Source organism: Pan paniscus, chromosome 7 (assembly GCF_029289425.2).
Source record: "Pan paniscus chromosome 7, NHGRI_mPanPan1-v2.0_pri, whole genome shotgun sequence".
Taxonomy (NCBI): domain Eukaryota; kingdom Metazoa; phylum Chordata; class Mammalia; order Primates; family Hominidae; genus Pan; species Pan paniscus.
Genome location: NC_073256.2, coordinates 157,991,275 through 158,015,801, shown reverse-complemented (window position 1 = coordinate 158,015,801; position 24,527 = coordinate 157,991,275). Strand labels below are relative to the sequence as shown.

At 51.1% G+C, this 24,527-nt stretch overlaps 1 protein-coding gene across 2 annotated transcripts in view; it reads left to right on the top strand.

Annotated features, from left to right (window-relative positions):
• Window positions 1-24,527, top strand: part of AGO2 (argonaute RISC catalytic component 2) — a 116,144-nt gene that overhangs the window by 14,253 nt on the left and 77,364 nt on the right. The window contains exon 2 of one of the 2 annotated variants that reach the window (XM_034966652.3): window positions 15,716-15,833. The exons of the other annotated variant lie outside the window; for it this stretch is intronic. The gene's annotated coding sequence lies outside the window, so the exon portion shown is untranslated. The remainder of the gene's footprint in view (window positions 1-15,715; window positions 15,834-24,527) is intronic. 2 annotated transcript variants of the gene reach the window in all.

Genomic DNA, 24,527 nt, shown 5'->3' with positions numbered 1-24,527 from the left:
AGAAAAGGAGACCAGATTTATGTTGAATTTGCAAACTTTGAGAAAAAATTTTTTTTTCTTTTTCTTGGGGACAGGGTCTTACTCTGACACCCAGGCTGGCTTGCAGTGGCACAATCTCAGCTCAGTGCAGCCTCTGCCTCCCTTGCTCAAACGATCCTCCTGCCTCAGCCTCCCACAGATGCATGCCACCATGCCTGGCTAATTTTTTTGTATTTTTTGTAGAGACAGGGTCTCGCCATGTTAGTCTGGGCTGGTCTCAAACTCCTAAGCTCAAAGTGATTTGCCTGCCTCAGCCTCCTAAAGTGCTGGGATTACAGGCATGAGCCACCGTGCCCGGCCGAGAAGAAGTTTTAAAGGGCTTTTTATTGTGGAAAAATTCAAATGTACATAAAAGTGGAGGAGAAGATATAAGGAACACTCGTGGCCATCACTCATCCTGTCCTCCTCTCCTGCTCCGCACTCTCCATAGTTTGAGTCATATTTCATTCATAAATATTCTCTTACCATTTTACTTGACAATGATTTTAGGCTTACAGAAAAGTGGCCAGAGTAGTGCAGGGCTCCTATAGTTGGCTTCCCCTGTTGCCATCATCTCGTCTGATCGTAGGGCAGGTTAGCATTGCTACAGGCCTCTTACCCGGCCTACAGCTCTTAGGCACATCTGTCCATTTAACTAATGGCCATTTTCTGGATAGTCCATGCTCACTTCTGGAGCCCCCTCCCACCCAGGCTCTCACATGGCCAGTGCTGTTGCCTGAAGGCCCCTCTTCCTCCTGACGTGGGACCCCTTCAGGTAGCCCTGCATCTTTTCAGCGTGCCCCTTCACATTCTGACTGTTCCTCTTCTGGAACCTGCAAGATGCTCTGGGATCCTTGTATTTTTCCTGCACCAGCCCGTGTCGTCCCTGAGCTTCTGTTATTTTATTGGAGGATGGTGCTAGAAACACAGGTCTGGATGCAGGCAGGAGACACACGCGTCCACACTAGCATGCGTGTGTACACACATCTACGTGTGCTTATCCCCCGCGTTCATGTTAAAAACCATGGGATCATACCGGTGTTTCAGATTCACATCCACCCCAGCAGGGTTTCTCGCCTCCCCCATTGCTTATAACCTTAGCAGGTGTTGAGAACCCTGGCGCTCACTGTCCACAGTGAGTTTGCTTATTCGTTGAAACCTAGCGTGCCTGCAGAGTGTGGAGAGTTGCCGGCCCGCACCCCTGCGAGACACAGACTTTCTGACCGGAGCCCTCGTGTGTGGCTCTTCTTGTCCTTGGCCTTACAGTGCAGTTGGATCGCTGCTTTCCAGAGTTGCCTGGGGGTAGGTCCCTCCTCTTCTGTGCTCTGCGGCGCAGTGAGCGGCCTTCGCCTCAGGCCTCCCGCGGCTTCCTTAAGCCTCTGGCCTGCCCGGTCCCTGGCGCCAGGTCTGTTTTCCCTGCTCCCTTCTCTCTGACCCTGCTTTGGTCTGAGCTGTGCCTCTGGGCCCCAGCATTGCTGGGCCGCGTTGTCGTTTTATTGCTCTTGTGTCGTTGCATCTAGTGTAAGACATTCAGTGGATCGTTGTGGATGGTCATTAGTGGTCCAGAGTGGAAAGTGAGGTCGTTGGTGGTGGTGTACTTACAGCGCCTGTTAGGGAGCTGTTCCTGGTGTTGCCCGTGAATATTAGACTTGCTCCCGAGCCTGCGCCACAGCCCATCCCTAGCGACTTGGCGACAGTGGCTGCCAGGTGCGGGTGGCTGTGTCTTGTATACACTGTGTGGGCAGCCCGGGGCCAGGAGCCTCCTCCTTCCATGGCAGCCTCTGTCTGCATCACAGAGATAAGGCCGCGGCTGCCACCAGGATAAGGAGCCAGCAGCTGCTCTCGGAGGAGCCGCCCTGACCCCTCCCCGTCATGCCGCCGTGGGGTTTCCATGCAGAATTTTCCTTGGGCAGAGTTGCTTTTTGATTCTAGTTTTTTAAAAAACTGTTCTTTCCATCATGATAAAAAGAAAGACATGCTCATTTCAAATAGTTTAGGAGATGTGGAAGTAAAAAGAAAAAAAACCACCTGTAATATTACTCACAAGAAATATGTTTTCTTTTCTTTTCTTTTTTTTTGAGACAAGGTCTCACTCACCCAGGCGGGAGTGCAGTGACACAATCATGGCTCACTGCAGCCTTGGCCTCAGGAGATCCTCCCACCTCAGCCTCCCAGGTAGCTGGGACTGCAGGTGCACCCCGCCACCCTGGCTGATTTTTTGTGTTTTTTGTAGAGACGGGTTTTCACCATGTTGCCCAGGCTCACACATTTCTGTACATGGGTGGACAGTTGGGATCAGCCACATTTATGATTTTCTGTCTTTCCTTTTCACTTAATGTCTTGAGCAGTTCTGAGTGCTGTTAATTTGGAGGAGGTATATTTGTATATTTACAATAGTTCTGGGTTTTTTAAGGTCTTGCTTTGTCACCCAGGCTGGAGTGCAGTGGCACAATCACAGCTAACTGCAGCCTCAACTTCCTGAATTCAAGTGTTTCTCCTGCCTTGGCCTCCAAAAGTGCTGAGATTATACGTGTCAGCCATTACTCTTGGCCAACTTTTTTTTTTTTTTCCTGAGACGGAGTCTTGCTCTGTTGCCTAGGCTAGAGTGCAGTGGCACGATCTCAGCTCACTGCAACCTCTGCCACCTGGGTTCAAGCGATTCTCCTGCCTTAGCCTCCCAAGTAGCTGGGATTACAGGCGCCCACCACTGTGCCAGGCTAATTTTTTATTTTTAGTAGAGACGGGGTTTCACCGTGTTGGCCAGGCTGGTCTCGAACTCCTGACCTCGTGATCTGCCCGTCTAGGCCTCCCAAAGTGCTGGGATTCCAGGCGTGAGCCACCATGCCTGGCCCAACTTTTTTTTTTGTAGACGGTCTCACTCTGTTGCCCAGGCTGGAGTGCAGTGGTGCAATCACGGCTCACAGCAGCCTCAACCTCCCAGGCTCGAGCAATCCTGCCACCTCTTGAGTAGCTGGGACTACAGGTGTGTGCCACCACACCTGGCTTTTTTATTTTTTAGTAGAGACAGGGTCTCACTATGTTGTCCAGGCTGCTCTCAAACGCCTGGGCTCAAGCAGTCCTGCCACCTCAGCTTCCTAAAGTGCTGGGATCACAGGCCTGAGCCACCATGCCCAGCATCCAACAATTTTTAAAGTAAAAGGATGATGGCAGCACACAGATCAGAGGGTGGGCTCCTGTGGGACAGGGTCACGCCCACGGGTGGCTGTGCTGAGTTCTTGATTATCCTCCATCTACCAGCTGCGTGACCGACATTGGTGTCATCAAAACTCTTCATTTGGGCATAAGAGTGGTGTTTCTCGGCCAGGCGCAGTGGCTCACGTCTGTAATCCCAGCACTTTGGGAGGCTGAGGCAGGTGGATCACTTGAGGTCAGGAGTTCAAGACCAGCCTGGCCAACATGGTGAAACCCCGTCTCTACTAAAAATACAAAAAAAATAGCTGGGCATGGTGGCAGTTGCCTGTAGTCCCAGCTACTCAGGAGGCTGAGGCAGGAGGGTCACTTAAACCCTGGAGGTGGAGGTTGAAGTGAGCTGAGATCTGCACCCCAGCCTGGGCGACAGAGCGAGACTCCATCTCGAAAAAAAAAAAGAGTGGTGCTTCTCTCACAGGGTCACTGAGATTGAACAGGTCAATGCGCGCAAGAGCCTGGTGTACAGCAAGTGCTCGCGTTAGCTGCTAGTTGTGTTGTTGTTGTTTCTCTTACATATATGCTTAGAACACCCTCTTTTTCAGAGTGCTTCCTTACAGGGTCTGACAAGGTGTGTGGGGATGAGGGGGGTCCACTCTCTCACTGCCAGAGGCTGGACCTGCTCCTGCTGCGTCTCCGCATCCAGCATCGTTGCTTGCAGAGAGCAGAGCTGCAGGAAGCATTTGGTGGAGGGTGCGCGGGGGTGGAGAGCGGGGCCAGGGATGGACAGGCTGCCTGGTGAAAACATGCAGGGCTCCGCTGGACGCAGTCAGTGCTGACGTGTGTCTCTTTCCTGAGGGCCACTTACAGATGTTCCTTGTAAATCCACCTGTGCTCAGTCCCTGCTGGGTGGAGGCTGTACCCCAAGGCCGAGTGAGGTGGGGGCAGTGAGCTCTCTCCCCCTGAGGCTCTCCTGTTCTGTGAGCCTGGTATTGGGCAGTTCTAGGGGCTCTGGCACCGAGGCCCTGGACTCCCACCCAGGCCCTGCCCACTGCTGCTGCCCCTGTGTCAGCTCCTCCTCTGTAAAATGGTGATAATAATAGTGACTGCCATCATTGTTAATTCTTATAAATAATACCCATGTGCTAATATGAAATTATGTATCATAACCATCAGAATATGACCATAATGCATTGTATTTTATTATAATTTAGTTATTATGAGCAATTGTTGATTATAATTCATTGCAATTATTATCAATAAGTGATTGTGTTAATTACATAATAGTTACTAGAGTTAATAATTGTTGTCGTTGTCATAATTAGTAACGGGATTACACTGTGGGAGTGAAGTGAATTAATGCATGGCAAATCTTCCTTGTGCATAGGAAGCCGTTGGTGCCTGCGGCTCGCTGTTGCGATAATGGCTGTGTAAGTGGGTGGCGGGGCTGTCATCAGTCCTTTGAGGAGTGAGCCTCTCCTGTAGGAATCTCAAAATGATGCTTCAGTAAGTTTGTGCTGGTGCTGCCTGGATAAAGCAGGGTACAGATGGGATAGCGGTTGGGGTTCCCTGAGGAGTCTCGTCTGGCACAGACTATGGGGTGTGGGAGCCTCATGGGCTTGGTTTCAAGGGTTCTTGTACAAGAATGTGGAAGACTCAGCGCAAACCTTGTTCTGAGGAAGGCACATGCTCTGAGGGTGAGCCTGTTGGCTTAGGGCTTGCTGATGACAGGGTACGCGTTGATTCAGATGAATGATATCAGAAAGCGTGTTTCTTACAAAATGCCCTCGGAATGGGAACAGATATCTTTTGTTCTTTTAAGTGACTTTGCAGGTATTTGGTCCCATTGTTTGCTTGGATATTGTCAAAGTTTGTTTTCTAAACAAAGCCCCAGAGAGACAGAGCAAACACATGAGTGCTCCAACTCAATAGTGTGTTTAATTCAGAACAGACCGTGGGCAGGATCTGTGGCGAAGCCGCGTGGACAGCTGCCACAGGCATGAGCAAGCAAGAGGTTGGTCTGGTTCCGAAAAGCAAAACCACCTTGAGCGTGGTAAAAGTTTCATTTAACTGTGGCTGCCCCCTAAACATCGGCTGTAGTGGACAGAAGCCACCATTTCCTACCTGATGTCAGCCACTTCTATTCTGTCCCTAAAGTGTCAGCTCCTGGCCAGGCAGTGGGGCAGGCCCCACTTCATGCTGGTTCTGTGGCTTTGAACTCATGAGCCTGCCACCCTTCAGAGGGCTCTGAGCGGGCTGTGTGCCGGGCGAGAACACTGCCTGGGCCGGGGCCACTGTGGCATGAGAAGGGCCGCCTGGGGGCCCGGGGCCTAGAGCAGGTGGGCAAGGAGTGGGTGCTGACTATGTCTGCTCTGGGCCTTCGGTGCTGAGTCTTACAGGCCTGGCCGGGGGGCTGTCTCCATTATTTCACTCCATTTTTGTTTATTTTATTTTGGTTTGCTTGTTTATAATATTTTATTTTGAGACAGGATCTTACTCTGTTGCCTGGGCTGGAGTGGAGTGGCACGATCTCGGCTCACTGCAGCCTTGACTTCCTGGGCACAAGGGATCCTCCCACCTCGGCCTCCCAAAGTGCCGGGATTACAGACATGAGTCACTGCGCCAGCCTGCTTTTGTTTATTTCAAAAGTGGAACGTTTTAAATGCTGTGTTTGGCAAATCAGGACTCATAAAACAGTTAGTGGAATTGTGCTGTGGATAATGAATATGTGAATGGTGGTGTTGGCAGGGAGTGGTCCCAGGCTTGGGTGTGATGAAAAGATGTTACCAAGAGTCACACAGATGAAGTCTGAGGCTCCAGTAGTGACTTGAGTGGTTAGAGTGAGTTCTCATGACTTCAGTAACAGCAGCAGCAGCAGTTACCGAGGGCACGGCGAGTGCTGAGTGCCAGGTGCTTGCAAAGGGCTTTAGGCGGTCATGACTCTGTGGGTCCTGCCATCCTCCCGTTTTGGAATTGAGGAGACTGGGGCACAGAGGGGTTCAGGTCACGCAGCAGTAAGTACTGGATCCTGGATTCAGACCTGGTGGTGCCTCCAGGTTCTAGAACCTTGACTCGTGTGGCTCATGGTCTGGTTGTTGGACCCCAGGCCCGGGAGGACGCCTTAGTAGAGTGTGGGCTGCATTGTCACTGCAACAGGTTGCTGAAGACATGAGGAGAGTAGCTGGCATTCCTTTGCCATAATTATGCAAACGTGCAGGACTTTAGGGGACCTCTCTGAAGTAGAGCAAACTTCATTAGGGAATCAAAGGAAAAGATTGGCTCAGAATTTAGTGGGTTTGGATTTCCCAGTGTTTTCATTAAAGAATTGGTTGAATGTGTTTTTCTTAGGACACTGTTTTGAATAAATGAATATTGACTTGAGTCCTGCCTTTGCTTTTGTTTTGTTTTGAGACGGAGTCTCACTCTGTCTCCTAGGCTGGAGTGCGGTGGCACGATCTCAGCTCACTGCAACCTCTGCCTCCCGGGTTCAAGCGATTCTCCTGCCTCAGCCTCCCGACTAGCTGGGACTGCGGGCGCTCGACACCACACCCGGATAATTTTTATATTTTTAGTAGAGACGGGGTTTTGCTGTTGGCCAGGCTGGTCTCAAACTCCTGACCTCAGGTGATCTGACTGCCTCGGCCTCCGAAAGTGCTGGGATTACAGGCGTGAGCTACTATGCCCGGCCCCTTCGCTTTTGTTTTTACACACCATGAGTTTCAGAGTCTGTTTCTGTGTGGTTCCCTCTGTGCACCCTGTGAGGCTGACTCTGCAGGGTACAGAGCACTGAGGGGATTTCCAGCCCCCCACCCCTGGGGCTGACACTTGGGGCATTTTCTGAAGCTACTCCTACGGCTTCCTGATGTCTGAGGTCATTTCCACGTGCTTCTATGGAGCATGATGACAATTGGGTAGGAAGGTGAAAGACCTTTGTAAGCTCCTCTCTGTCTCCCTACGGGGACCCCTCTCTTTTACATCACAATAGAACAGGCTGCTCTTAGGGCAGGGGCCTGGGAACGCAGTTGAAGGGGGATGTTTCACAGCTGTTTGGGGTGCCCTGCGGCCCTCTGCTTCTGTTGGTCACCTTGGCGTGGACATTGATCTTCGCCCTTTAGGCCCTGGCGCTGCAGCCATCAGTTCATTGAAGTCTGGTCCGGTCAGGTGCCCAGATTTTGCTGGGCTTGTGTGCAGTGCCGGGTTAGACCTGGGGATAGGAGAACATTCGACTTCAGGGCAGGTTTCTTTGTGTGCTTTTTTTTTTGAGATGGAGTTTTGCTCTTGTCCCCCAGGCTGGAGTGCAGTGGCGAGATCTCGGCTCACTGCGACCTCTACCTCCCGGTTTCAAGCAGTTCTCCTGCCTCTGCCTCCCGAGTAGCTGGGACTACTACAAGCACACACCACGCCCAGTTAATTTTTGTATTTTTAGTAGAGACGGGGTTTCACCATGTTGGCCAGGATGGTCTTGAACTCCTGACCTGAGAGATGATCCGCCCGCCTTGGCCTCCCAAAGTGCTGGAATTACAGGCGTGAGCCACCGTGTCTGGCCTTTTTTTTTTTTTTTTTTTTTTTTTTTGGAGACAGGGTCTTGCTCTGTTGCCCAGGCTGGAGTGCAGTGGGGATGATCATGGTTCACTGCAGTTTCAACCTCCTGCGCTCAAGCGATCTCACTTCAGCCTCCCGAGTAGCTGGGATCACAGGCATGCACCACTACATCCGGCTACTTTAAAAATTTTTGTTGTGGAGACGAGGTCTCTCTATGTTGCCCAGGCTGGTCTCAAGCCCCAGGGGTCAAGTGACCCTCCTGCCTCCGCTTCCCTAAGTGCTGGGATTATAGGTGTGAGCTACCATGCCTGGCCAGCTGTTCTTTATAGTGTGATAGAAACCAGACCCGAATTTCTGCAGTGGTCTTGTGGATAGAGTTCCATTTGTCGCTGATTCTGCCAGTATTACCGTTATTCCTGAAGAAACCTCAGGCAGGGCTGCTGTGTTTTTAAGAAAATACTCTAGATGACAATCCACTCCTGGAAAGGGACATTCAGACGGCAGCTCTTCAGCTGTTTTTGGTCGGGACCTCTTTACATTCTTAAGTTATTGAGAACCCCGAAGACCATTTGTTTATGTGGGTTATATCTGTTGTATTACAAATTAAAACAGGAGTTTAAAAAACATTTGATACAACAAAATGTCATTATATTAAATATGTATTCATATAAATGTTTTTATGAAAGATAATTTCTTCTAAAACAAAATATAATGAGAAGAGTGGCGTAGTTTTACATTTTTCCTAAATCTCCTTAAGGTCTGCCTTAATAGAAAGCATCAGCTGGCTTCTGCATTCTGTTGACAGGGATATGTTGGGGTTTTTTTGTTTTTTGTTGCTGTTGTTTTTTGAGACGGAGTCTTGCTCTGTCGCCCAGGCTGGAGTGCAGTGGCGCTATCTCGGCTCACTGCAAGCTCCGCCTCCCGGGTTCACGCCATTCTCCTGCCTCAGCCTCCTGAGTAGCTGGGACTACGGGCGTCTGCCACCACACCTGGCTAATTATTTTGTATTTTTAGTAGAGACGGGGTTTCACCGTGTTAGCCGGGATGGTCTCGATCTCCTGACCTCGTGATCCGCCCACCTCGGCCTCCCAAAGTGCTGGGATTAAAGACGCGAGCCACCATGCCTGGCCAGGGATGTGTTGTTTTGGTTGAAGTATAAAAAAAAAATCTGGCCTCATGCAGCTATGTAGCTGGAAGGGAGGGTTATTGTCGTAGCCTTTTCAGATAATTATGGGTATTTGTTGCTACTACACCAAAACTCGAAAAACAGTAGTTTCATTTTGTTTTTTTTGAGACCGAGTTTTTTGGCTCTTGTTGCCCAGGCTGGAGTGCAGTGGCGCAATCTCGGCTCACTGCAACCTCCGCCTCCTGGGTTCAAGTGATTCTCCTGCCTCAACCTCCGAGTAGCTAGGATTACAGCCACCACACCCGGCTAATTTTATATTTATAGCAGAGATGGGGTTTCACCATGTTGGCCAAGCTGGTCTCAAACTCCTCGTGTGATCCACCCACCTCAGCCTCCCAGAGTGCTGAGATTACAGGCGTGAGCCACCACATCCAGCCAGAAAAAGCAATAGTTTCTTGAAAGTCAGGTGCAGTGTAGAATCTGCAGCTGTAGAACTGCAGCCCGAATGGATCCTGTCTTCCATGTGTTTTGTCCATCATGCACCAGGCATTTGGAACACACTAGCTCACGGAGTTACACGGGCCTTCCAGCAGTGACACATTTAATCGCACAGATCATCAAAACATCCCATTCACGAACACTGCTGAACTAACCAGAAGTCTTTTGGCCAGGCCGGAGTGCAGTGGCACAATCTCAGCTCACTGCAACCTCCGCCTCTCAGGTTCAAGCGATTCTCCTGCCTCAGCCTCCCGAGTAGCTGGGACGACAGGCGCCCGCCACCGCTCCCGGCTAATTTTTTGTATTTTTAGTAGAGACGGGGTTTCACCGTGTTAGCCAGGATGGTCTCGATCTCCTGACCTCGTGATCGCCCGCCTCGGCCTCCCAAAGTGCTGGGATTACAGGCGTGAGCCACCGCGCCCGGCCGAACTCACCAGAAGTCTTTTAAGTATTTGGAAGCTTGAAGCTCATGGTGGTGAATATGTTTTCCACGATTATAATTTTTATGTTAAAGCTTGAATTTTACGATTGCAGCAGACACCGTCAGCCATTTTCTTTGAAGTGCAGGTCACTAGGTCTGCTTGGAGAAGACATCTGCCCAGCACCCTACTCGAGGTCACAGCTCGAAAGGCCACACTCAAGTGCCTCTCCTTGGGGTAGCCTCACACTTAGGGGTATGTGGGTATGTGCACCCCCCACTTCCTCATACAGAACATTCAAAAGGCTTAAGAGACCAGGCACGGCCAGGCACAGTGGCTCACGCCTGTAATCCCAGCACTTTGGGAGGCCGAGGCGGGCGGATCACCTGAGGTCAGGAGTTCGAGACCAGCCTGGCCAACATGGTGAAACCCCGTCTCTACTAAAAATACAAAAATTAGCCCGGTGTGGTGGTGGGCGCCTGTAATCCCAGCTACTTGGGAGGCTGAGGGAGGAGAATCGCTTCAACCTGGGAGGCAGAGGTTGCAGTGAATTGAGATCGTGCCACTGTACTCCAGCCTGGGCAACAGAGCGAGTCTCCATATCAAGAAAAAAAAAAAAGGCTTAAGAGTCAATGTGGAATAAACTTGATGCTTTTTGCTGCTTTCTGCAGGAGTTTTAAGGTAGGCTGGTTTCGTCCCCGTGCTGTGCACGTGCTGTGGTGGTGAGTCCAGCGTCTGAGGGTGCTGCCTGCCATCGCCGCCTTGCACTGTGCAGATGCACCTGCAGTTTCACCGGAGCCACCGGAGCAAATGTCAGCACAGGGAAAACACGAGCCGCTCTGGCCCTGAAGCTCCCCGGACCACACTTAGAGAACCGCTAAGTCAGAAGACTCCTAACTCCTGTTCTGTTTAACTCTCGAATGATCTGCACGCGCGCGTGTCTACTTAATCCCAGAGTGTTTCGGAGAGATGTACCACTTTAATTAAATTGTATCATGATTTACACACATGTTTGAATAAAACCACCCAAGAAGACCATCTGATTTGGAATCTAAAATCTCATCTGCATGGAGTGGCCGCCTGGCTGAGTCTGTGAGAGATTTGGGGGGCTGTGTGTTTTTTTCAAAGTCTTTGGATGGACTGTTGCTTTGAGCATATGGGGGGGTTGGCCATGGGCAGGACAGGGGCTCCCAACCCCTCTGGTGCAGAGACAGTGGGGCCCAGGGGCCTGTCGCCTTCAGGAACCAGCCTAGGCTGGGCCCGTGTTCTCTTTTGGGCTGTGGGTATGGGAGCCGGGCTCCCTGCTCATGGTGAAAATAGGCCGCTTTCAGGAGTGCTGTCTTCGGAGGGTTGGAATTCTCTTTGTGCTTTTTGTGGAGAAGTTTTTAAGTTATTCCCTTATTAAGAAAGCCTCTGGCCAGGCATGGTGGCCCACGCCTGTAATCCCAGCACTTTGGGAGGCTGAGGTGGGTGGATCACCTGAGGTCAGGAGTTCAATACCAGCCTGGTCAACATGGTGAAACCCCATCTCCACTGAAAATACAAACAATTAGCTGGGCATGGTGGTGGGCACCTGTAATCCCAGCTACTCGGGAGGCTGAGGCAGAAGTGCTTGAGCCCGGGAAGCAGAGGTTGCAGTGAGCCAAGATTGCGTTCCTCCCTTTCCTGATCTCTTGTCTTTGCCGTCTGTCTTTGGTTTTTGGTTTTGGGGGTGTTTTTGTTTCTTGAGACAGGATCTCGCTCTGTCACCCAGGCTGGAGTGCAGTGGCTGATCATAGCCCACTGCAGCCTCAACATCCCTGGCTCAAGCAATCCTCCTACCTCAGCCTCTCAAGTAGCTGGGATTACGGGTGTGCACCACCATACCTGGCTTTTTTTTTTTTTTTTTTTTTGAGTCAAGGTCTTGCTGTATTTCCCAGGCTGGTTTTGAATTCCCAGGCTCAAACCATCGTCCTGCCTTGGGCTCCCACCGTGCTGGGATTATAGGTGTGAGCCCCCATGCCTGGTCGCTGTAGTCTTTTTCCGTGCTGGGATTACAGGTGTGAGCCCCCGTGCCTGGCCGTTGTAGTCTGTCTTTTGTCTTTTTCTGGGCAGTCATTCAGTTGTTTGTACAGTTGATGTCTTGAGCACCTGCTCTGTGCTGGGCCCTCTTCTAGATGCTGAAGAGAAAGCAGCAACCAAACCAGACCATTCCTGTCCTCAGGGAGCTTATGATCAAGGGGATGGGATGGGCAGACAGACTCAGGAGGAAGTGCAGGGTGTGTGCAGTTGGGGTGTTAGGGAGGCCTCATTGAGATGGCAGATTCCGGAGGGAGTGAGGCCGCAGCTGTAGCAGAGGAAGAATTGATGACGAGGCCAGTGCGGGAGCAGTGCACGGGGTGATGGGCGGGCCGCCGTGCCGACCTGCTGTGGCCACACTCCTACTTGCAGAGTCTCAAGGTTGCCAGCTGTTTAGACCATACAGGCTGACCCCCAAGCGTGGGCTGGAGACCCTGTGATCTCCCCAGGCCACCCGGCAGGCCACTGCCTGCCCACCGCACTGCCGGGTGTGATGCCCATCCTGGGTTCCCCGTTTCTGCTCATGGAAATTCCTTCTTTCCAAGATTGGCTCAAAACGGGTTTCTTATGGAACTTTGCCAAATAGCTGAGGATCCCACAGTCCTCTCTGCAGCCGCTCAGCACTTGGCTCACGCTGGCTTTTCCTTTCCCTTCTGGTGATGTACACAAGCCCGTGGCCCCCAGGGAAGGGCTGGGAGGCCCTGAGGCGGCATCCTGCTCCCCCGCTGAGGCCCCTGGCACAGCTGAGCCTCCAAGAGATGCTTACCAGATCTGCAGACATTTTTCGGGGTCCCATGGGTGTTAGGCCTGGGGAGGCAGTGACCCACCGATGGAACTGAGGCAGTGGGTGGGGAGGGCCTGTGGCCTATGTGGGAGGAGCAGGACCTCACCATGGGCCCCTACACAGTTGCAGATTCTTGCAAGGGGTACCCCGTCACCCCGCGGGGCTGATTCAGGTATCCAGACATTACCAGGATGCTGTTCGGTGACCCTTGCTGCCCTGGAGCAGCTGGAAAGTAATAGGTCTCGCAGGGACACCCCTCACTGCTTTCGTCTGATGCAGGACGTTTAAGGGGTGCTGGATCAGTGGCCCCAAACTGCAGGTGCTCGGCCTGCGCAGCGGAGGTTGGGGAATGGCACTTCCCCGTGGATTGTCCTGGCTGGTGCCTGCCCGGGTGGCACTGGGCGCAGTCCCAGGTGGCACGCGGTGCCGCCAGCCATGACCTTCCCTCAGCCTGGACCTGCTCCGTCCACGGTGTCTGCTCAGGTCCCCGCCCCGGTCCCTGCTTGCTTGACGCCTGCCTGCTGGCTGCGGGCAGCTCAGGGCCCTGAATAGCGCTGGGAGGGGGCACGGGGCTGGCGAAGCAGAGGAGCTGCAGACCTGTCTGTTGGGGTCTCCACGGACAATTGTGGAGAAAACAGTAGAGGGTGACGTGGCTGATGTCCTTGGGACTGTGGTGATTTGCACAGAGAAGGAGACCAGGGAAAGTGGCCACTGCGCTGCCAGAGCTCTGCAAATTTGCTGCCTGCCCTGGGGATGTGACAGGAGACCGGAGCGTGCTGGAGGGGAGAGAGGGCAGAATGGCAGCGTAAAAAGTGCCAAGTGTAACATCCACCTCTGACAGGTTATCTCTGCCTGTCTCATGCTAATGTCTGAAAACAACAGCTTTGCTTTCTCCAGACAGAGCTCACAAGCCCAGATCACCACTCTGTGTTTAGGTGTGGCGGTTAAAGATCTAAAGAACCTGTTGTTGCTGAGAATTCACTCATTCAATGTGTTCTTCACCAAAGGCCACAGGGGAAGGTATCAGTTCCTCCAGGGGGAGCATAAAGGAGCTCAGTGCTGAGCAGATTCATTGATTATTGATTAGATCTTCCATATGTTTGTAAAATATGCAGAACAAAACGGACCGGTTTAAAGTACATAACTCAACTGCGTTAAGTCCATCATGATGTTGGGCGCGCATCACTCCATCTAGGTCCAGACGTTTCCATCGCCTGGAACAGAAGCCCTGTGCTCCATGAGCAGCTGCTTCCTATGGCCCCCTCCCACCCCCTGGCAGCCACCACTCTGTGCTCCATCTCCACAGAATGGCCTGTTCTGGATGTTCCATGTTCCTGAGGTTATACATGCGGACTTTTGTGTCTGGCTTCTTTCGCCTAACAATGCTCTAAAGGTTCATCCATGTCATAGCAGGTGCCAGTGCCCCATTCCTTTTCATGGGTGTGTAATATTCCACTGTCTTGATAGAACACATTTTTATCCATTCATCAGTGACATTTCTTTTTTTCCATACGTGTGTGTATATATATATATATATATATATATATATACATAATTTTTCTTTAAGAGGTGGGGGTGAGACAGGGTCTCACTAGGTTGCCCAGCTGGAGTGCAGAAGCTATTCACAGGTACAGTCATAGCACACTACAGCCTCAAATTCTTGGATTCAGGCAGTCCTCCTGCCTCAGCCTCCTGAGTAGCTGGGACTTCATGTGGACACCATTGCAACTGGCTCATTTTTAAATTATAGAATTTTTTTTTTTTTTAATGCAGTTTCACTCTTGTTGCCCAAGTTGGAGTGCAATGACATGATCTCGGGTCACTGCAACCTCCGCCTCCTGGCTTCAAGCGATTCTCCTGCCTCAGCCTCCTGAGTAGTTGCGGTTACAGGCATGCACCACCACGCCCGGCTAATTTCGTATTTTTAGTAGAGACGGGGTTTCTCCATGTTGGTCAGGCTGGTCTCCAACTCCCGACCTCAGGTGATCCACCCACCTCGGCCTCCCAAAGTGCTGAGATTACAGGTGTGAGCCACTGTGCCTGGCCTTAAATTATAGAATTTATTATTATTATTATTATTATTATTATTATTATTATTATTTTGAGACAGTCTTGCTCTGTCACCCAGGCTGGAGTACAGTGGTGTGATCTAGGCTCACCACAACCTCTGTCTCCCAGGTTCAAGCAATTCTCCTGTCTCAGCCTCCCAAGGAGCTAGGAATACAGGCACACGCCACCACGCCTGGCTAATTTTTGTATTTTTAGTAGAGATGGGGTTTTGCCATGTTGGTCAGGCTGGTCTCCAACTCCTGACCTCGGGTGATCTGCCCACCTTGGCCTCCCAAAGTGTTGGGATTACGGGCGTGAGCCACCGCGCCCAGCCAATTATAGAATTTTTAATTTGCTACGCTTCCAAGCCTTGCCAAGATGATAACTTTGTGTGTAACTTTGTCAGAATGTATAGGCTTAGTTTGGCTGTTCTTTTCACATTGTGCTGAAGGCATCAACTTTTGGAGAATGTTTAGTGAGTCCTTAATGCTGTGGAGAGGTTCTTGGAAACTGCGTTTTTAAGCAAAACAAAGTACATCAGGTTCTTGAATAATGTTGTTTTGTTATGATGTTGATTAGGAAAAAAATGGATTTGTTAAACATCATGTCACTTAAACTTGCTGTTTCCAAGATCTGCCAACAGTGTTAAGTGAACTGCGTGCTCCTCGCTTGCTCTCGCAGTAGGTGGGGGCTCCATGCTCCTGCCTGCAAGTTCTTCCTGCGCTGGAAATGGGTGGAGGCATCTCCCTGGGTCCCCTCCTTAGGCATCAGAACCTACTTGGTTTCTTCAGACAAATTAAAATGTCATCGATGCTCTGGAAGGATATACTTCAGTGGTATTTCTTGGCATATTTAATTATGGAAAAAATCTTACCTTACTTATAGTAGACCTTTCTAAGTTGCAGATATTTTACTGTGAGCATGATTGATTTATAATTACGAAAAAGCAACTTAGTCTGCATAATTTGTTGATAGCACTGGTCATGTTGAGTATATTTGGAGCCTCGAAGGCATGGAATATTGAGCAGAGTGCGGAAAATAAAGCGGTTTTTGACACCGTGCTTCATTTTTCAGGTACTAACTGACTTGTCCATTTGCTAAGCTTCATCCCACCGGGCAGTTTTCCTGCACAGCAGCTGTTACAGTCCCATTCTCACCTGGCCCCTGGGCCGGTTCGGAAGCTTCTGAGCAGGTTTGTAGCTTTCTCCTCCCTTCCTGCAGAGTGCCTTTAATTTAGCTTCATCAGCCACTTGTCATCATTCCTTTTCTTGTCCAAGTTTATAGTCAAGAGCTATGGCTGGGAACTAGAGCTACCCCTGGACCAGCGGGTGGGGTCTTCATCAGCTGGGTCCCAGCATGGCTTCTGACCTACTGCTGGGCACCCCTGCGAGAGCTGCAGACCCTCCCCTAGAAGACAGCAATGGTGGCCTTGCGCAGCCTCAGACACACCTGACCTGGTATCCCCGTGCGTCCTCCCTACCCCAGAGCCCTGCACTCCCATCTGTCTTCAGTCCAGGCTGGGTTATCCCGTTTCACTTTGGTCATTCCTTCATTTGGTGATATATTTTTTTAAGCTTTAGAAAATACTTTTAAGGGCGGGTGCATTGGCTCACACCTGTAATCGCAGCACGTTGGGAGGCTGACGCAGGCAGATTGCTTAAGCTCAGGAGTTCAAGTCCAGCCTGGGCAACATGGTGAAACCCCGTGTCTACCAAAAATACAAAAAAATTAGCCGGGCGTGGTGGTGCACACCTGTGCTCCTAGCTACTCAGGAGGCTGAGGTGGGAAGATTGCTTGAGCCCGGGAGGCGGAAGTTGCAGGCAGCCGAGATTGTACACTGCATTCCAGCTTCAGTAAGAGAGCAAGACCCCACCTCAAAAAGAAGAAAAAAAACTTGTATTTTTTTTCAAATATGTATGAAAGGAAAGAAAGTCTAACGTATCTGCCATAGCCAGTCTTATTTCCTTACCTGAATATTTTGAAGCAAATCCCACATAGTGCACATTTATGCAGAGATACTTAAGTGTACATCTCTGAAAGATGAGGAATCTTTTAAAAAACTGAATCACAGTTCCATGACCCATGATAAATGGCCATTCCTTGATGGCACCAAATACAGTCATGGGTTTTCCCAGTTGTCTCGAAAATGCCTTTTTTTTTTTGAGATGGAGTCTCGCTCTGTTGCCCAGGCTGGAGTGCAGTGGCGCGATCTCGGCTCACTGCAAGCTCCGCCTCCCAGGTTCACTCCCTTCTCCTGCCTCAGCCCCCGTGTAGCTGGGACTACAGGCACCTGCCACCACGCCCGGCTAACTTTTTTGTATTTTTAGTAGAGACGGGGTTTCACCGTGTTGGCCAGTATGGTCTCGATCTCCTGACCTCATGATACACCCATCTCGGCCTCACAAAGTGCTGGGATGACAGGCATGAGCCACCGCACCCGGCCTAATTTTTGTATTTTTAGTAGAGAAGAGGTTTCACTGTGTTGGCCAGTATGGTCTCGATCTCCTGACCTCATGATCCACCCATCTCTGCCTCCCAAAGTGCTGGGATTACAGGCGTGAGCCACCGCGCCCAGCCAAAAATGCCTTTTTATTGTTGCTCTGTTTGAATCGGTATTTGTACACATAATTGGCCGTTAATTTCAACATACCTAAGCATTTTCGCTTATGTAATTTTCAAGTTCTTGAACATGAACTCCCAGCTGGATGAAAGGTGCCACTGAGCAGAGACCAGTGTGGTGCTTCTAACTTTCCGACAGTACACAGCACGCTGCACTCATTCCGATGAGTTTGAGAATATATCTGCTCCATCGCGTCGTTTCCCTGGTGCGCCTCAAGGTCTTGTGGCCTACAGCAGCATTTCATACTGTGTCTGAGCCTCCGGGGCTGCTGGGGCTGCATGACCCAGAGGGACATCTGGTCAGAGGCCAACTTAGCCTCTCGGCCACCTTGGCTAGGGCCTTTCATGGGCCTGGATGATGGGACCACTCCATGCAGCTCCTTCACCCTGAGGGAGGGGCAGCTCATCCCTGGGAGGCAGGAGTCCCAGCAGAGGGCACAGCAGAAGCAGCTGGCACCTTTGCAAGCCCTGAGGGATGCGGAACAGTCATGCCTGTGCCATTTGCCAGGCAAGGCACATGGCTGATGTGGAATCTGTGGAAGAGGCCGCACAGTTGCAGGGTGGAGGGTGAGGACACAAGGAGGCCCCCAGCCCAGTCCGCCACAGCAGCGTGGGGCTGGAGCAAGCCCCTCTTGAGGGAGTCTGTTAAATCCGGCCCCAATGGAGCTCAGACACAGCTGCAGCGTGGATGAGCCTCAAGGACAGCATGCCACATGAGGGGGGCCAGGCACAGAGGGCCACGTGCACGGCTCCACCTCTGGAAATGTCTAGAACAGGCAGAGCCATTGAGACAGAATGCAGGTGCGTGTGCCAAGGCCTGGGCTTTGGAGGAAATGGGGTGTGACGGCTTAGTGGGCACGTGGCTTCTTTTAGGGGTGACGAAGGTGCCCAGGAATTGGGTGGTTGTGTTGGTTACACAACAGTATGGATGTGCGAAAGGCCACCTCAGTGTACACTGGAAAATAGCTACGGTGGTAAATTTATCTGAATTTTAACAAGAAGAAAACAACCTGGCCCTGGATCCCTCCTCGCTTGCACACTTATCATCCCAGCTCCGCAAACACAGCCCGGTGTGGAGCTTGAAGGCACCACGCACTCCGCTTTGAGGTGTGTGTTTTTGGCTGACAGACTTCCCGATGAGATCTGGGGTTCCATCGTCTGCTGAGCCGGGTCCACAGGGCCAGATTAGACCCCATCTTTAATCTCCGCCACGCCACCGTGGGGGCCTGAGTCAACCCGCACCATCCGAGGCTCCCACCAATTCTGGGCTGGTCTCTGAAGTTGGGGCCAGCAGCAGGCCTGCCTTTCAGATAGCAAATAATAGAAAGAAATCCATAATTATGTCATATAAAAGATGTGGCCAAAACACTGCACGTGGCACGGCCTGTGATCCAAAATGCGTGCAGGCATCGTCGTTAACTTTTCTTCAGTCCTCTGAGGAAGTAGAATACCATTTCGATTTGTTTTAAACTGTGAGCTCGTCTCTCTTCAGGAAGGAAATTGATCAAAGAAGCAAACACTCCTGGATATTTTGTCTGCTTGATTTTCAGCAATTTACTCCTAATTAATTATTCTGACTAGGAAAAAAATGGTACCTCTCTGGGATGCCAGTGTTTAGAATTGACATTTCAAATAGCTGGTTGGACAAATTGGAGAAATTTTCTGATTTCTGTCATTTGTTAAATTTGCTTTTAAGTATCCCTCAGGGAGCTGTATTCATTCCAAGTGCGGGGAATTAAAGTTGAATCTCCATGCAATTGAATTAGCCTGAGCCACAGGGATGGGCTGCAGAAGCCTGCTGAAGCTTACAGGGAGATTTTACTTAAAGCTAAAGCTTATTTCACGGAGTCTGTTCTGACGGTTTTCTAACGCCACCGTGATGTACAGTTTACTGTTTCACATGTGCTCTGTTTTATTAACATTGGAACAGTACTTCTTTTCACAATGTACGGTGATTGTAATTTAAGATAAATGTAGGAGTATTCTTATACCTAAGGAAATGCTGAGTCGAAATGCTGGATTTCTAAATATATCACTGGGGAGAGGACAGTTTTTTCCCTTTATAATGACAGTGTTGCCAACATGACCTTATAGCTATGTAGGCTGGGGATATTTTGATATGCAGTAGGAAAATGTCACAGAAGAGATAACATCAATAGAGGCTAAATTTTCCCTTCATGATATTTATTTTTAACATCTATTCTACTCTGTTAAAAAATAAGGACCCTCATGTGTTCATGTGGAAAACATAGTGACTAGGGAGGGAGGGATGTGTTCATTGTGATGGATGAAGTTCTTAAAACAAATACATGCAAACGCAGTGGTTCTTGGAGGAATCCAAGCCCTGTAGAAGCTTATTTTTCCTTCATGTAAATTTCCAGGGCTGTGTGGGCTTAGCTGCTCTGCTCCATGCAGCTATTCAGGGATTCAGGCTGCAGGGCATCTTCAACCCAAAGGGGAAAGACCGTGCAGGAGGAGGCTGTGAGGTTTCTGTGTGCTGGCCCGCCGCTGACCTGCCTATCACATAAACCCACCAAAGCAGGGTGCCTTAACCTAGGGGTAGAAAATATTTGGGGGGAAAAAAAAATAAAAAATATTCTAAAATTTTAAAGTACAGTATAATAACTATTTACATAGTGTTTACTTTGTTTTAGGTATTATAAGTAATCTAGAGCTGATACAAGGTAGATAGGAGGATGTGTTCAGGTTCTAGGCAAACACCAAGAGATGACTCTAGCTGGCAGACACATGCTCTGTTGCTCCAGAAAAAGAAGCAACCAGGCTGGGGCAGATGGCCCAGACTGCCATGGTTGGGGAGCGAAGGGAAAATCAGAACCTACCTGGAGACCATTCACCATATGGTTCACATCCATCAGCCTAGCACTTGCCAGGCATGATTCTAAGCCCTGGGGTAGACCAGGGGGCAGAAACAGAGACATTTCTCTTTGGGGTGTGCCTAGTGCAGGGAGTACTGGAGATGTAGTGTGCCAGGCGGCAAGCGCTGTTGAGGTGAGCACAGCAGCGGGGGGGTGCTGGGGCTGCTGGGGGCATGCACCGTTTTTAACAAGCCAGTCAGCAGTCTCTAAGGAGGTGACATTGAACAAAGACCTGAAGGAGGTGAGTGGGTGAGCAAACCGCAGGGATTTGAGGAAAGAGTAGACAGGAAGTGCAAAGGCCCTGGGGCAGGAGCGCATTGGATGCCTTGTGGCCGGACAGCCTCGGAACCCGTGGGAACCTGGCTGTCTCCAGGTGCAGATGAGATGCCACTGGGGAACTTGAGAGTGGAGGGATGACCCAGTCGCCCTTCCTGGTATCTCTGGCTGCTGTGTGGACACAGGGGGCCCTGGTAGGCACTGTGAAGTGATCCAGCTGGGAGAAGATGATGGCTGTGGCCTGCACACAAATGGTGGAGGTGAAGTGGACAGATTTAGACACAATTCGAATTCGGGTTTTTTTTTTGAGGCGGAGCCTCACTCTGTCGCCCAGGCTGGTGTGCAGTGGTGTGATCTCGGCTCACTGCAACCTCCACCTCCCCGTCAATCCTACGGGGTCTTGGTGACCCACTCACAGGGGTTTGAAGGAGGCAGAGCAGAGAGAGGGGACATAGGACGGACGTGGCGCCAGCAGACATGGAGGCCTCATTCCAGAAAGATGTAATTCTCCTCCGAATGGGAAAACAGAGCGTGTTTTGGATTTTTTTTTTTTTTTTTTTGACACGTAGTTTCGCTCTTGTTGCCCAGGCTGGAGTGCAGTGGTGCAATCTCGGCTCACTGCAACCACTGCAACCACTGCCTCCCAGGTTCAAGCAATTCTCCTGCCTCAGCCTCCCAAGTAGCTGGGATTACAGGCATGCGCCACCACGCCCGGCTAATTTTGTATTTGTAGTAGAGATGGTGTTTCTCCATGTTGGTCAGGCTGGTCTCGAACTCCCGACCTCAGGTGATCTGCCCGCCTTGGCTTCCCAAAATGCTGGGATTACAGGCGTGAGCCACCGCGCCCGGCCTGTTTTGGATCTGTAGACCCCATGACGCTGACTCCTCCGTGTGCTGCAGGAGTCTGAACAGAGGCCACAGTTAACACAAGGCTGGGAAGCAGAGGCCTCGCCAAGTGCAGGAGTAATTAAAGGACACATCTTTCGAGTAGACTTCATACATGTCCCACTTTTGTGCCTTACAGCTTTTGTTGTTTGTAAATGACATCTTTGTAAAAAATAACTTTTCTAATCGTTGCTCACACATAGGAATGCGTTGTGGTTCAGCAAGCTGGCTGGATTCTTTCTGGCTCTAACAGTGTGCCTGCCAAGGCGTCTCATCTTCACAGAGGCTGTCACGTCGTCTGCATGTGTCTTTGTGTCCATTTGCCTTTTAAATCATGAGAGGGCAGGGCACAGTGGCTCATGCCTGTAATCCCAGCACTTTGGGAGGCTGAGAGATCCAGATCACTTGAGGTCAGGATTTCAAGACCAGCTTGGCCAACACGGTGAAACCCCATCTCTGCGAAAAATACAAAAGTCAGCCAGGTGTGATGGTGGGTGCCTGTAATCCCAGCTATTCTGGAGGCCGAGGCAGGAGGATCGCTTGAACCCGGAAGGCAGAGGTTGCAATGAGCCGAGATTGCGCCACTGTACTCTAGCCTGGGAGACAGACTGAGAACCTTGTCTCGGGGAAAAACAAACAAAAAAATCATGAGAGGGTCTTGATTTCCAGACAGGTGAAGAGATGTAGGTCATATAAGGGTTGTCTGCACACCAGGCACCTCATTTAGAGAGATGGCTTTGAGCACCCCGGGTGAGTGTGTGAAATTTCTCACTTAGGTGATGGCCTGGACCCCATAGGTAGTGTAAATTCAAAACGCAAACCTGGGAGTGTCGGACCTGGAGCTGCAGGTTTTAGGGGGTTGGGGGCATTCACAGGCCCTCCTGCTTTTCTTCTTTCAGCTCTGACTGCTCTTGGGCAGGCTTCGTCTTCATCATCACAAAAGACGTTGAACCCTTGGAATCCAACAGACTTTGTTTCAGATTCCAGCACGCGTTTTTCTGCTGTGGCCTGAGTGGTTACTTTGGCTTCCCCCGTCTCATGTATGAAACGAGCGGGTGATAATCCCGGTCACGGGATTTTGCGTTCTGGTTAAGAAACCGCAGCGACGCCACCACAGAACGGACGCTCAGCGCACATCTCTTTTAGATGCTGGCCTGTCAGTGGGATGGCAGAAACTATTCAGATGTGGTGACGATTCTGCTTTGGGGACTGCTTCCCAAGCGGGTGCATCCTGCCGGATTTTAACACTGCTGGGCATTGTGAGTGGTGGCAAGATGAGGAGGCCAACCCTGTAGTCACTGGGCTCCAGGTCTGCCTGTGAGCTGCGGAGGGCAGGGTAGAGTGGCCTCAGCGTGAGCAGCAGGATGGGAGCCTCAAGGAGGGAGAGCTGGGTTTGGAGAAAGTGGCCTCTGTTGTCACGTTTCTGTCATTGAGCAGATTGAGCAAAAGCAGAGGCAGGAAAACGCATGGGGAGGCTGGTGGTGCGAGCCCACGGTAGCCCTGAGTCCTGCAAGGAGGTGTCTGGGTTTGGGCCCTGAAAACTTTGGAGAAGAGGTGGGTCGGCTGTGCAGTTGTCTTGTGCCATTTAAGGTAATTCTGCCCTGTTGGGGCAGGTGTAGCTCCAGTTTTCAGAGGAGGAAACGGGGTTGGGGAGTGGCAGGCAGAGGAAGCAGCAGGCCAGAGTCCCAGAGCAGATGGAGAGCAGCCAGCACGCGCTTCCTCCTGGTGGGGCTCAGACAGGGCTCGGCACCCGGGCTGTCGGGCAAGCTGGAGGAAGAGCTGCGGCTCCGGGGTGCGGTGCTGCCGCGCAGAGTGGACCCGCGATCCTACGGCACCGTGGGCTTGTACGCACAGGGAAATGGAGGCACTCCCAGAGGAGCTGAGTGTCAGGCCTGGCACAGGTTGGAGAAGAGCTAGGCATTCTCCTGGTAAAACCGTAGGAAAGATGGCTGCGAAGCAGGAGAGATGCAAACTCTCTCTGGGTAGAAATGTCAGCAGCATTTGGTTTTCCTCAAGTAACGGAACGCAAACGTCTGCTTCCTGTTGAGTCCTGCTGCCTTTGCCGAAGAGAATTCTTTTTGGTGCTGTGGCTTCAGAACACCTGGATAAAGCCCTGGAAGTTGTTCTCCAGCACAGAACACGCCGTCTCGGGGTTCAGACATCTTCCCATACGGGTCGTGGACGCTCTTGTGGGTGTCTGTTTCCTGACCCCGAGGTCGGCAGTGGCTGAGCTGCTGTGTGGGACCCCAGTCCCTCTTGCTGTCCTGCCTCATCTCCTCCTTTCTCACCCTCCTGGGTTAGATCTTGTACAATAGTAAGCTCAGTGTTCGACCTGGCACCTAGAAAGGAGAGCTGTGCACCCTACAGCCCAGCACGGGGCCCCGCCAAGCATCCGCTGGCACTGGCACTGGCATCTACTGTGAGGCCCCTGGCGGGCAGGGTCATCTCTTGGTCCTCCCAGGTGGCAGATGACGCAACAGCCCGGTGATGAGTGGAACAGGCGTGTGCGTTTCAGCAGATGAGCAGGAGATGTTGATGGATTTTGCTGCCTCGCTGATAAAAATAGACATTTATTCTTTTCAAGACAGGCAGAAAGGCTAAGATGTGTTATAACCCTGTGGGACGGAACTCAGATGGCAGTTTTTCATTTTTGATGTCTTTTTTTTTTTCTTGATTCCTTTTCTCTTAAAATTAGTCCTCAGAAGCTAATCCTGTAGATCAGGCTGAAGCTGACAGGAGTGAGGCTGAAGCTGACAGGAGTGAGCCTGAGATTTCTGAATGCTCATTTATTTCTCCTTCCATCCTCAAGATTCAGGCTTGAAGCCAGGAGACCATCCCCCAGGAAAGGGCCCCTCACTCAGGCAGGGAGGCCGGGGGGGGGGGGGGGCCCGCCCAGCCCCCATCGGTGTCCGTGGCTGCTGCCAGAAACGGAGTCAGAGAAAGTAATGTCAGCCAGACTTCAACTCCAGCTGGGTGTGAGCACCTTATGCCACCACTGCCCACGCCGCCCTGCATCCGTGCTGCGCTGCGTTGGCACTGGAGAGGCTGGGAGGCTCTGGGAATTGGAATCCCTGGCTGTGCTTGCCGGAGAGGGTGTATGTAAATGAGGCGGTTTTCCTGCCACCTCTGCAGATGATTCAGCCCAGCAAGTGTGAAGAGGGAGGGAACGTCCCTGCCAGAGCTGGGACACAGTGCAGGGGCGTGGTTATAAATGAACGAAACAGCTCTTC